Raw genomic sequence first — 14,018 nt, forward strand, 5'->3', positions numbered from 1 at the left:
TAATTGATATATATCTTAAATTATCCTGATGTAAATCACAGAAGAACTGTAAATTAAAAAGGATAGTTTTAATGTTTGAATGATTGTTAAATGAAGATGGGGGCAAGACTACTTACCAACATGAATTCTACAAAGAGTTAAAGATTCCAATGAATTAATTTGTTGGTGGTGCTCAGCACGAGTCCAGTGCATAAACACTTGGGGGGAGATTCAATTAGCCGTGGTAATTTACCACAGGCTAATTGATTACCGGGGGGCAATTCACTTATCCCCACTAAATGGGGATTTCTTTTCGAGTCTCATGAGACCTGAAAAGAAATCCCCAAAAAGTGTGCTGTTATTGGTGGATTACAACCATTTAATGCCCGAATATGTGAACTTTTCAAGGATTCTGGGTTCTAACGCCCGATAACCTGAGTTAATGCATGTTAACCCATTGATTTATTGGGCATTATCATAGGTATCGAGAGAAAAAGGGAGCCTAATTGACTAGCCTCGGGCGTTAAAGTCCCAGGCTACCTTACTTTTTCTCCCTCGTTAATTTATCAGGGCTAATTGAAGCTCCCCCTTAGAGGACAAAAGGAGGAGAGAAGAACTCCTTGGTGGGGGCACTCTTATAGGTGGTATGGTTATAAAATGTAAAATATAAATCTTATTATTATATTATATAAAACAAGTAGAACATACAGTATATACATACATAAACATATATTTTTAGATTAGGTGACCCTGTATATGTTAGGTTGGGAAAGAAGAGCAATATTTTTAAAAAAATTGTATTTAGTCCAAAATATGGAAGAACATGGCTCTTATCCCTTAGTGTCACTCAACAGATAAATGCTTGCACTATTAATAATTGTTTGTAAATAAAGGATAATAATAATAATAATAATAATAATAATAATAATAATAATAATTAATTATTATTATTATTATTATTATTATTTACAGTATGTAGTGTTTGGATAATTTTACTTCCTCTTGTATCCTGATGCAGTAAAGTTTTTTCCTATCCATCTCTCCCCATGTTGGTAGCTGGTTGGTGTGTTTGATTTTGTTTGATGCTCTGGTTGGTGTGAGCGTAAAATCACCAGTGGATACTTGTGAAGCAGCACATGAGTACTGTTTTGGGTAAGCTAGTGTCCCAAGCCAAGAGGGAGGGTCTGGCAAGTGGCCGTGTTACTTACGCTAACTCTCACCTATCAGTGCAGGTGAGAAATGTATATTTTTGTAGCCACCTTTCACTCTTCAGCCCCTTTTCCAATTTATTTTATATAAATTGCGGCATCATTTTTGCCGAATACCTGTCTCTGTGTGTTTATTTGTAGGTTAAGCGGTTATTAGTATAAGAGTTAGGATACTATTGCAAATGGTCTGCTTATTTATTGATTACTATTGAATATTGAAGTGCATAACCAAATTTTTCTAAAATTAAGGATTACATTTTTTGGGGGGGGGGTAATTGGAAATATGTATTTATATTGCAAAGCAATAGCAACAAGCAACAAGTTTTATTTTTTTGTGAATATTTTTCCCACAACAAATAGTGTTACTGTATATTTGATGTAAACAGAGTTTAAATTTGTGTTCTACAGACTGAATACAGTTTTTGGAAACCACTTCCAGTCTCGCAGACTTCTTTGAGATGTCTGGGAGAACACTCTCTGTCTGATGATGATGGCCTGGAAGACATATCATAATGACTAGTGTCTGTTAAAATGAATAGCTGATCACAGGGCAGAAATGCTAATAGCTAAACAAATGATTATCAGATCGCATCTGAATAGGACAGAATCACTCACCAGTGCTGTGCCGAGGACTCATGCATCTGAAAAATACATTTGCCTTCTGTGTCTAATTGTTTCAGGCTGCTCATTATCTCAGACTTGTGTTTGAAATGATGCATTTGAAATTCAGTGGGCATATTAAACTGTCATGTTAACATTGGGCATCTCTACTAAAGAAAAAAAAATATGTCAAATATAATAAAGGAGGAAGGATCGGCTTTAAAAATGTTCCTTTCTATCTAACTAACATGTTAATGTAATCACAAGCCTGAATAATAAGTTTGTTTCTTGACTACATACTGTACAGTATGTATTTTTATTTGCCTGCAGTAGGTAATTTTTCTTTCATTGCATGGTAGCCTCCTGTTCATTATATAACATAGTAATAATATATATTTATTAGTGATGAACGAGTTCGATTCTCTGAGAACCGGAGCCACCCAAACATAGGGGATCTGGGTAGAATCCGAGTAAGCCCCGGGTTTTCCTGTCTGACATGCAGTAGTGCACGCAGGGGGGGTTTCTGAGTACCCAGAAACCCCCCTGACAGACGAGACGAGAGAGCGGCATTTTGCCCCACCCCCTCGTGGCAAAATGCCGGGGTTCACGGGTCAATAGGGAGGAGGCGGAGCCAATATGATGCAATTCCATTAGAATTGCTTCATTTGGCCCTGCCCCTCCCAATTGACCTGCAAACCGTGGCATTTTGCAACTAGGGGGAGGAGCCTTATGATAGTGCCAGGACCCATTCCCATCTCTACAACCCACAGCTGCTGCCAAGTAAGTGTATGTGTAATGTATGTGTGTGTGTAATGTGTGTGTGTGTAATGTATGTATGTGTAATGTGTGTGTGAGTAATTTGTGTGACATATGTATGTGTGTGCATACCTACGGTATATGCATGTGTATATACAGTATAATATACAGTATATATGCTTGTGTGTGTGTATACTGTATACATATATATATATATATATATATATATATTTATATATATATATATATATATATATGAACGTAAACACCTTTTAAAGCTGAAACAAAAAGTATTAAATACCCCAGGGGCAAATACTTTAATGCCCAACAAGTATAGGACCACTACCCTGTCCACACAGAGGATTCCATGGGTCAACAGGTATGGCCCTAATAGTCATTGGCCCATATTCAATTTGAGGCGAAATGTCGGAATCGGCGAAAAATGATTGCCGATGACGTAATTTTAGCCTATTTTCATTATTATAAAAATCGGGACACCCCCCAAAATTTTTTTTAAATTTGGGGTGTAAAAAAATAAAATAAGAAAACCCATTTCTAAATTAGTTAAATAGATTCCAAAGGGGGTCGGAAGTATGCGGCAGGTGTTATCTTCAATGCGGGTGACAGTGGCAGGTGCATTTTTTCAGAATTTTAAAAAATAATTTTAGGGACTTAAAAATATGCTTGCACCCATTTTCATGTACCCCAAAGTTGATGGGACCACTTTTAAAAACGAAAATAAAAACAAAGTGCTCTTCTGCATCACTTCTTCAATGTCAGGAAAAAACACCTGTCCCACCTAATACACACCCAGACTTTCTTTTGCAGGAAAAAACTGGGGTACACATAGCGATCCCCCATGTCTGGACATCTTTAGGGAGTCCCAGGCATATTTCCCAAAAATTCCCATTTTTTTTCATAGATGCAGCGAAAAGTCATTTTAAAAAAAACAAGGATAATTTTTCAATTACCATTAGAGGTGAAAAAAAGTGCAGATTTGGGGTTTAGGGGTGCACGCTTAAAAAAATAGCCTGCACCCTTGGGAATGCCCCCTTAAAACAAAATGTGCAAAAGAAAGTAAAATAAAAAAAATCGGGACACCCCAAAAAATATTTTTTTTTGGGGGGGGAGGGCTGAAAAGAAATCAAAAATAAAAACCACTTCTAAAACAGACAAATTAAATCCACAGGCGTTCCCTTATATGCGGCAGGTGTTTTCTTCATTGAGCAGAGTAGCGACAGGTGCATTTTTGCTGATTTTAAAAAAAATGAGTTTAGGGACTTAAAAATATGCTAGTACCCATTTTCATGTACCCCAAATTTGATGGGACCACTTTTAAAATAAAAAAAGCTAAGTGCTCTTCTGCATCACTTCTTCAAAGTTGGGAAAAAAGCACATGGTGCGGCTATTTAAAAACCCGACTTTCTTTTGCAGGCATAAATGGGGGTACCCATAGTGATCCCCCAGATCTGGACATCATTAGGGGGTCCTACAATTATTTCCTGAAAATTCCCATATTTTTTGGGCGATCAAAGTTTCGCCTGTTCCCGATTTCGCTTACTTTGGAATTGAGTACGGGGAATAGCGGGCACACGCGCGATACTTTTCCGCCTGGAAAACAGGTGAAGGAGGCGAAAAGTCCACCAAGCGAAAAGTCTGGACTTTTTGCCTCAAATTGAATACGGGCCATAGAGTTAACCATATGGCTAAACAATGGTGGCCAATAGTCATCAGTGATCCTGGTCTACCTGTTCAGGATTCCAGACTAATCTCCATTTATACTAGGAATCCCAACATTAGGGATGAGGTGGTCAAGCTTGATATCACTGGTTTCCAAAAATCTCAGAGTGATCATTTCTTGAGTCACAAAATAGTAGGTTGTCATCGTTGCCTGGGATGTGTTACCTGCCGATCATTATTGATAGGTGACACTTTCAGCCACCCTCACACAGGTAAACATTACAGAATTAATCATTCTGTCACCTGCACGACCACACATGTGGTTTACATGTTAAGTTGCCCCTGTGGTTTAGCCTATGTGGGCAAAACCCAGAGGCAGTTTAACGAGCGAATGGCGCTACATCGTAGCGCCACTAGGCAAGCCCTGGAGACTGGTCATAGTGACCAGCCGGTGGCAAGGCATTGTATTCTAGCTAAACATAATGTAGCCAGTATTCGTTCGATCATTATAGACAATGTGCCCCTCAGCAAAAGAGGAGGAAATAGGGATAAAATCCTATTACAAAAGGAAAATAGGTGGAAATTTACCCTTAATACTTTAAACCCAAAGGGGTTAAATGAAATATTACCACTACAATGCTTTTTGTAATGTTTATTTATATATGTGTATTACTATATCACCATTTTGGTATCAGAACTCTGGCCCTGATTCAGAGCCAGACGCTCTGACCAGTGCGCTCGCTCTGAATCAGGGCCATCCTATTTAAATGTGGAGTGGCCTTTTGGACGCTTGCATAGCTGTGGGTTACCACCAACAGCTTATGCGAGCGTCCATGATGATGGTCGCGATGGTCAAGACCATCGCGACCATCGGGCTTGCGATGAGACCCTGCGGTAGGGTCTCATGGGAACGCCTCCGTCTGGCAGCCACGCCCTGGCATGCCCACCAAAGGAGGCGTGCTGTTAGTCACCATCGACAGCGCGCCCCCTTTGGTGTGAGACCTGGAGCATCAGCTTGGCTGTCGCTGTCCGGGTCTCGCGCATGCGCACGACGGAGCTCCCTCCGTCGTGCGCATGCGCATTGGGGTAACATCGACCCACTTGTGAGCGTCCTGCGCTCGCGAGCGGGTCTGAATGAGACCCTCTGTCCTAACATAAATTGTCATGTTTATTACGGCTTTACACTATCATATCCTCATGTATTTATTTTTTAAAAATTTACGATTTTTATGTTGTTTACAATTTTTTCCAGATGCTGGGGTCGCTTAGTAACCAAGGCCCTCATTCAGAGCCACTCGCTAGCGGCAGTACGCTCGTTCCGAGCGATGTTCGCACATCTGCGCATGCGTGCGGTTTTTAGTACGCATGCGCGAACCAGTCAGTGCGGCCGAAAATCGTTGGTACGCAATATAGCGAGGGCCTGCTATTTTGAGTGACAGAATGAGGCGTATGTGGGTGGTAACAGGGGAAGGTGCTTGAAAACGGGGAGTGGAGATCCGAACGCAGGCGTGCTTAAAGGTCAAAACGGGCGTTTTAAGGGAGTGCATAATTAATACAGCAGCGTCATTGACCACGTCACTTGGTTTTTTTTAACTCAGAACTGCTCGCAAAATAGCGGTTGAAAACACCAACCACAGAATAGCGAGCAGTTCATATGCTGTACGATGTACTCGATTAATCTAATAAATAGCGGACATGACGTATGGTGCGTGCGGCCAGGGGGCGTTTTTATCAAATAAACGAGCGTATGTTTTGCTCGCTTGTTCAGACTTAGAGGTGGGAACGAACGACCACAAATAGCGAACGGCTGTGAATCAGGCCCCAAGTCTGGTGTTCTGTGATGCTCTACCTGGATGTCCCAGCCTGATGACATCATCGCGCCGACTACACTGGATGGACAGCGTGCAGCACAATGTGGAGGATGGCGAGGACAGACAGATGAGCATTGTTTGTGTTAATTGGATGTATGTCTGTATGTATTTATAGCAGTGTTTTAGTTACCTTAGCCATGTATGTATCCCTGAAGACGGGGGGCCGTCCACGAAACGTTGGTACAAGTTGTAAGTGCATTTTTCCATAACTGCTGAGTGCCTCTTTATTTGCCTCTATATATTTGGATGGATTGATGTCCTGGGAGGCCACCGCAGCAAGTTACTCAGTATTGTATTCAGGATAAAAATCCTGCGTTTGCCCCTGACCCGGAATACAAAACTAGGCAAAACGTCATCCTCCCGCTGTCGGATTGTTGCAGGTTTTGGATTATCTATAAGTCCCTCCCTGCGGTGATCAGCTCCATTTGCTTGCTGAGTCCTAGGCAGTTGGGCTGTGCTCTGTCCAGGGGGGCTGTGTTATCCAATTCAGGGGCATGCTGTGCTCTGTCCAGGATGAAAGCTGTGTTATCCATCCAGTGCTGTGCTTTGTCCAGGGGGCTATGTTGCTCATCCAGGGGTGTGCTGTACTCCATCCAGGGGGCTGTGTTGTCCAATCCAGTGGTGTGCTGTGCTGTCCATCAGGGGGAGTGTTGTACAGGGCTGTGCTGTCCATCCAGGTGTATGCTGGTCAGGGGTGTTCTGTCCATCCAGTGTACTGCCCATCCAGGGGTGTTCTGTCCATCCAGTGTACTGCCCATCCAGGGGTGTGCTGTGCATCCAGTGTGCTGTCCAGGGGTGTGCTGTCCATCCCGGGGTGTGCTGTCCATCCACAGGCTGTAAAAAAACAAAAAGTAACTAAAAGTTTTGAAAAAAATAATAAGTTAGAAAAATATATATATATATTTTTGTGCAGTACCCTTAGTGTATCCATAAGTACTGTGACACTGTATGCCATACCCTCACCAAGTGTATCCATATATACTGCATAAGCACTGTGATGTTGCTGGCCATACCACAGTGTACTATTCATAAAAGTATTGTGCCATTGTTGGTCAGTATTACAGTAGTGTAATGTTCATACAAGTTTTGTGACACTGTAGGCCAGTACTACCACAGTGTAATATTCATACAAGCATTGTGACACTGTTGGTCAGTAATATTGCAGTGTAATATTCATAGAAGTATTGTGACGCTGTAGGTCCTGCCCCAGTGCATTCACATAAGCGGTGTGACTGCAAAGTGTCATTTGTGAACAAAGTTTAAAATACAGTTACATTTTTTTAATTCTGGTACAAATTGCCATATGTGCTGTACCCCACTTTATTCATGTTTGTTGATATGGAGAACAATCAGTTGAGATGAGAGCAGGAACCACATACTAGTGCTGGAGCTGCTGCCACCAGTGACAATACTAATCCGTCAACGTCATCTACTAAAGCCGATGCCCAAGGGCAAGGAGGACTTAAGTCAGGGCATCTAAAATCAAAGAAGCAATCTTTTACAGTGGTAAAGCAAAAAAATCAAATTGAAAGTTAGCTACAGAAAGACATTAAATTGGCAATATGTCTTTCACCACACAAAGTGGCAAGGAAAGGCAAAGGCCTTGGCCTTTATTTATGACTGGTGGTTCTGCCTCTTATGATGATTTAAACCCTTCTCCCTGTAGAAGTTTAAAAAAATTAAAATCGTTAAAGCAAAGGAACCAACTGTGTGCTTAGAAATGTCACAAATCCCTGAGGAGAGTCTAAGTGTGTCCACAGGTGCTAGGTGTGAGCCTTACCTTTCCAATACTGTACTCAAAGAGGAGCCTCCTTCCACCATTAGTGCACCCTCTGCAAATGTGGGGAAGAGTAACATAAGTCAACATGCTAACATAGAAATTGAGAATACTGCTGTGGAAGTGCACCAGCATGAGGATGATATTTTTGTAGCTGATGCTAATAAGAATATTGATGATGAGGATGTTGATGATAAGGATGTTGATGATGAGGGTGTTTGTGTAAATCAGGCACCAGTGGAAATAGTTGTTGCCCATGATAAGGAAAAGCCCATTGTCATGCCTGGGCATAAGACAAAAAAATCCACTTCTTATGTGTGTAATCATTTCTACCAAAATCCAGACAAAAATTGTCAAGCCATCTGTATTCTTTGTAAAGCCAAAGTGGATTCAGTATGATTTACTGCCGACTGCATGGCCGGTGGTTCAAATCCCAGCAGTGGCAACCCAACACAGGCGGAAATCCCGAACATCAGAAGGTAAGTATAAACTAACCTATTCTGCCCCCTAACCCTAACCCTCCCTTAGGGGTGCCTAACCATAACCTCCCCCAAGTGCCTAACCCTAACCCCCCCTTTAAGTGCCTAAACCTAACCCCCTCTTCCCCTAGCCTAAACCTAAGTCCCCCAGTGGGTGCCTAACCCTAACCTCCTCCCAGGGGTGCCTAACCCTAACCCCCCCTTCCCCTAGCCTGACCCTAACCTCCCGGGGGCACCTAACCCTAAGTCCCCCCAGGAGCCCTAAACCTAACCACACCCCCCTGCAGCTGTCAGCGCCCGGCATCCCTTCGATAGGGATGCCGGGCAACAGTCTCCCAGTGTAGGTATAATGACAGGCATTCCCGACTATTTCCCACCAGAGTAAGTAGAGGTAAAGACCTTAACCATCTATAAAACTCTTCACTTTTACATCATCTGCAGTGCATCCATCAAAAGTTTTTCAAAATTCAGAAACTTTGGCTAAAAAAGTAACAACAAACAGTCCAGCATCAACTAGCTCCCTTCTTTTTGCTAGATCCAAGCACCTGCCATCTACACCAACACCATCATCAATACCCTCATTCATGAAGTGATTGGTTTGTTTGGACCCCCACAAACTAAGCTACCAATGGGCAGCTGGCATTGCAGGCAATGACCTCTAGTTTTCTATGTGCACAAACTGGCTCTCCAGAGACAAGATGTTGTCGCCATCATCATCAGATTCCTCACCCTCATCGGTATGTACATCATCTTCACACAATATTAATTCGTCCTCCCTGAAATCCACCATTACAGGTCCCCCCGTGAATTTTTTGGACGTGATTGTTAGTAAAGGTCTTCCTCATAGAATTTGTAGTTAATTTTGATGGACATAATTTTTTCCACACTTTGAGGAAGTAGTCTCCTACGCCGAACACAGACAAGGTTCCTGGCTGTGCTGAAATATCTTTCTGAGTACACACTCCATATGTAGCACAAGTAAATCAAAGCCAGTTTGTGTAAGGGACTCCAAATTGCCTTTTTTTCCTGCCAGTAGTCAAAGACTATCCGACATGCCTTTTTGGACACTGTCATTAAAATAGTCCTCAACCATTCTTTAAATGGTGACGTTTCAGATGTATTCATGGTAGAGGTCTCATTAATTGTAGGCAATCCTTTTAGACCCAACCAGATGTCAAAACTTGGTTGTGTTGACTCATCTGCATCATCAGTGGGTCTCTTGGGAAAGTTTAGTTTTTTTCTTGGTAGCCACACTTGCTGGACAAACTTAAGGAGGAGCCATCTCTGCATCACATGCCACTTGAGCTGACAATTTGCTTACCAACAGATCTTTGCATCTCTTAAGATCTGTGTCTGCTGGGAAGAAAGACAGGACATATGAATTAAACCGAGGATTGAGCACGGTTACCAAAATGTATTGATTTGATTGTAAGACCCTGACAAACCTTGGCTCCTGGTGAAGCGTATAAAGGACTTGATCTGCAAGTTCGACATACTTAGAGGAATCGCTTCATTTCAGCTCCTCCTTCAGTTTCTCAAACTGCTTTTCCAGCAGTCTAAGGAGGGGAATTACCTGACTCAAGCTGGCAGTGTCTGAACTCACTTTACAAGTGACTACTTGGAAGGGTTTCAGCACTTTTCACAACATGGAAAGTATTTTCCACTGAGCTTGTGTAAGGTACATTCCCCTTCCTCTACCCATGTCATTGTTTGCTGTGTAACTTTGGATGGATTTTTTCCATTCCTCCATCCGCTGAAGCATATAAAGGCTGGAGTTCCACCTTGTAACTACCTCTTGATTCAGCTGGTGGCTTGGCAAATTCAACATTTCTTGCAGTTGCTGCAATCTTCTACATGCACCTGCCGAATGGCAAAAATGTCCAGAACTTTTTCAGAGCATCTCCTGCATGGCCATGTCATTTTTTTTTTAAAAATTCACCACCAAGTTGATTGTGTGAGCAAAACATGGGACATGTTGGAATTCACCCATTTGTAATGCTCTCATAATATTGGTGAGGTTGTCAGAAATCACAAATCCCAAGGAGAGTCTAAGCGGGGTAGACCATTTTGCAATGACTTCCCTGAGTTTTTGTAAAAGGTTGTCAGTGGTATCCCTCTTAGTGAAACTGGAGATACACAGAGTAGCCTGCATCTGAATGAGCTGCTGTTTCTTAGATGCTGCTGCAGTTGATGCCACTGGAGGCAATACACTCATCTAGTGGGCTGGAACAGTCATGTAATCTTGTGTTTTCTCTGTTCCACTTGTCCACATATATGTGGTTAAATGGACAGTATGTACAACGGCATTTTGGAGGACACTAATAAATTAATTTTTATCATCCCTGTACAGGCTTGGAATTGCTTCTCTATTGAAGTTGAATCTAGATGGGATTTGGTAGTGGGGACACAGGACCTCAATAAACTGTCTAAAACCCACTGTATTATTGGTGGATACTGGACGCACATCTAATACAAGAATAAATGTTATGGTGTCAGTAATCTGCTGTGCAACTGGGTGACTGCTGTCATACTTGCTCCCCCTTGCAAAGGATTGTTTAACAGTCAATTGTTTTTTAAACTACAACTAGTAGTCTTCTTGGTCCCCTTCTGGGATGATGATCCACTCCCAGCAGCAGCAACAGGCATAGTGCTCAAGGATTCTTCTGAGGAATCCTGGATAGGGGAGGACTGAGTTAGCAGGGCTGTAACTAGGGGTGTGCAGCCGGTACGACTGCACAGAGGGCCTGATTCAGCAAGGAATAGACAGATGCAGATACACCAATTGGCTGATGGTCACAATCTGCGCAAGTTGCAGTGCGCGTGCATGTACTGCTCACTGTGTCCACAAAAGCGAACGCAGTGAATACACAGACCCAGGGAAAAGTGATTGACAGGAAGTGTCATTTGTGGTTGGGGATGGGAGATGGTCGGGCAAATGTAGGCGTCCCTGTGCATTGGGATGCTGTAATAGGAGCGTACATAATTAAGGCAGTGCGGCGGCATACACAGCCATACCGTAAGCAGTACACAGGAAGTGGCCAAATTGCTGAGATAGGTCAGGTCTACCACTATTATGCTAATTGGTCATACGGTTCTCGATGTTACCAATATTTATGCTATCTTGCATGTTGATCAGGCTGTGCATAAAGGTAGATGGGCAGCATAGTATTTGAAAAATTAGCCAATATTTTTGAAGCAAGAAAATTATCAGAGCTCAAAATGCATTTTTATGCAAGGAAACAACAACCCAGTGAGATGTTGCAGGATTTTGCACTTAGCCTCCAGGAAGCGCTTCAGGCAATTAAAGCTTGTGACCCTGGGGAGTTACCCCAAGAAGATGAGGCTTTAGTTAGACAGTTTGTTGAGGGAGCTCACGGAAAGGTGACAAAAAGCCAGCTTAGGATGATCCGGCTGCAAGATCCCACTAGCACCTTATTGAACTTTAAAGAGACTGTAATTAAAATACTGGGATCCAATACTAGCCAATGTGCCTTAACTCCTCAAATGGTAGAATCCTTTGAGATGGTTGAAGAAAATGTACAGTCAACTATATTAGCTGATCCATTAAATATTTTGAAGGAGGAAACTGAAGACTTAGCCCAGGGTATCAATGCGTAGATAATTGAAAAATCTTGAGAGTCTGATAATCATAAATAGCGCTCATTTCAGCCTTAGCTAATTCTATAGCAGTGTCTTTACATCTTAAATTGCCCTTAACATGTCTAATACCGTAAAACCCCAAAATCTCAGACACTGAACAGTTGTGAACATTCCTGAAATGCGACGATAGGGACTGTGAATCTAACCCCCTCTTCACATTTCTGATATGTTCACCCATTCTAGTTTTAAGCATTCGTGAAGTACACCCTATATAAAATAAATTGCATGAACATTTGATGGCATATACCACATCTATGGTGTTGCAGGTTAAAAAATCTCTTATTTCTACCTGTTTATTATTAATCATGATCTTTTCTATCTTACTGTTACCCTCACTTTTTCTATTTCTACATCCCATACAACTTCCGCATCTAAAAAAACCTTTAGATTTAACCGTCATTTTTATTGATTTGGATGGAAGAGAACTAGACACGTTTACTCCTTAAATTTTGGGCTTTTATATAAATGTGAATAGGCCTCTCAGGAACTAAGGTGACTATCACCGGGTCTTTCCTTATATGTCCCCAATGTTTTTTATAACTTTCTCAATTAATCTGCACGGGTCATTATATTCAGTAATGAATGCCCATTCAAATTTTGTGTCCTTTTTATCTCTATGGGTGATCTGTAAAAGATCTTTACATTGAAGATTGTCTACCTTTTCAATATATTTGTTTATGTTATCTTTTTTTACATCCACTACATAGAAATTTGTTAGTCATTTCTTTCGCTTCAATTACATTCTTTCTTCTTTACAATTCCGCTTCAATATAGTTAACTGGCCTATTCCAATGGAATTAAGCCAAGTTTCATGATGACAACTGGCGGCCGATATATAAGTACCTGAATCGGTTGGCTTGGTATAAGTCTTGGTTTGAATTTTACCATCCTGAATATGTACCATTATATCCAAAAAAATAATTGTTTTGTCATTAATATCAAACGTTAAAATTATATTCTTATTATTATTATTGAGGGATGTGCAGAATTCTTGTAGAGTTTCTTTGTTACCTTTCCAAACAAAAAATATATCATCTATGTACCGCGCATAGGACACCAGGTTCACTCCAAAGGGGTTGTTGGGCCATATCGTCTCAAGTTCCCACAACCATCCAAATCAATAAATACGACAGTTAAATCTAAAGGTTTTTTTAGATGTGGAAGTTGTATGGGATGTAGAAATATAAAAAGTGAGGGTAACAGTAAGATAGAAAAGATCATAATTAATAATAAACAGGTAGAAATAAGAGATTTTTTAACCTGCAACACCAAAGATGTGGTATATGCCATCAAATGTTCATGCAATTTATTTTATATAGGGTGTACTTCACGAATGCTTAAAACTAGAATGGGTGAACATATCAGAAATGTGAAGAGGGGGTTAGAATCACACTCCCTATCGTCGCATTTCAGGAATGTTCAGTGTCTGAGATTTTGAGGTTTTACGGTATTAGACATGTTAAGGGCAATTTAAGATGTAAAAACACTGCTATAAAATTAGCTAAGGCCGAAATGAGCGCTATTTATGATTATAAGACTCTCGCTCCTCAAGGCCTTAATGGAGACTTTGAATTAAAATGGTTCTTATGAACCAATGGAAATTTAGTCTAATATGCCGCTAAAGACATTAATACCATGTTTTTATAATTATATTGTATCCATATGATTATTGACACCCATTATAGTCTAATCAGTTTCATCATTGGTATGATTATATACCGTAGTGGCAAAGTTTAAATTTTTTTATATTAACGTTTTTTTAGATTCAGAATGTTTTTTTATTCATTAACTATTTGATAATACCTTTCCATCATTATTATGCATTTATTAGTTTATGGGTCTTATCTGAAAGCTGTGTTTTAATATCACTATTATATAACTGATGATTATAATGTTAACCTTATATTAATTATGACATTTTTTTCTACATATGTCTACAAATTGATTTGAGAGTTCCTCACCAATATTTACATGGTTGCCATGGCAACAAGGTGAATACCCTTTGTAA

Source organism: Taudactylus pleione, unplaced genomic scaffold, assembly GCF_031769625.1.
Source record: "Taudactylus pleione unplaced genomic scaffold, aTauple2 ptg000114l, whole genome shotgun sequence".
Classification (NCBI taxonomy): Eukaryota; Metazoa; Chordata; class Amphibia; order Anura; family Myobatrachidae; genus Taudactylus; species Taudactylus pleione.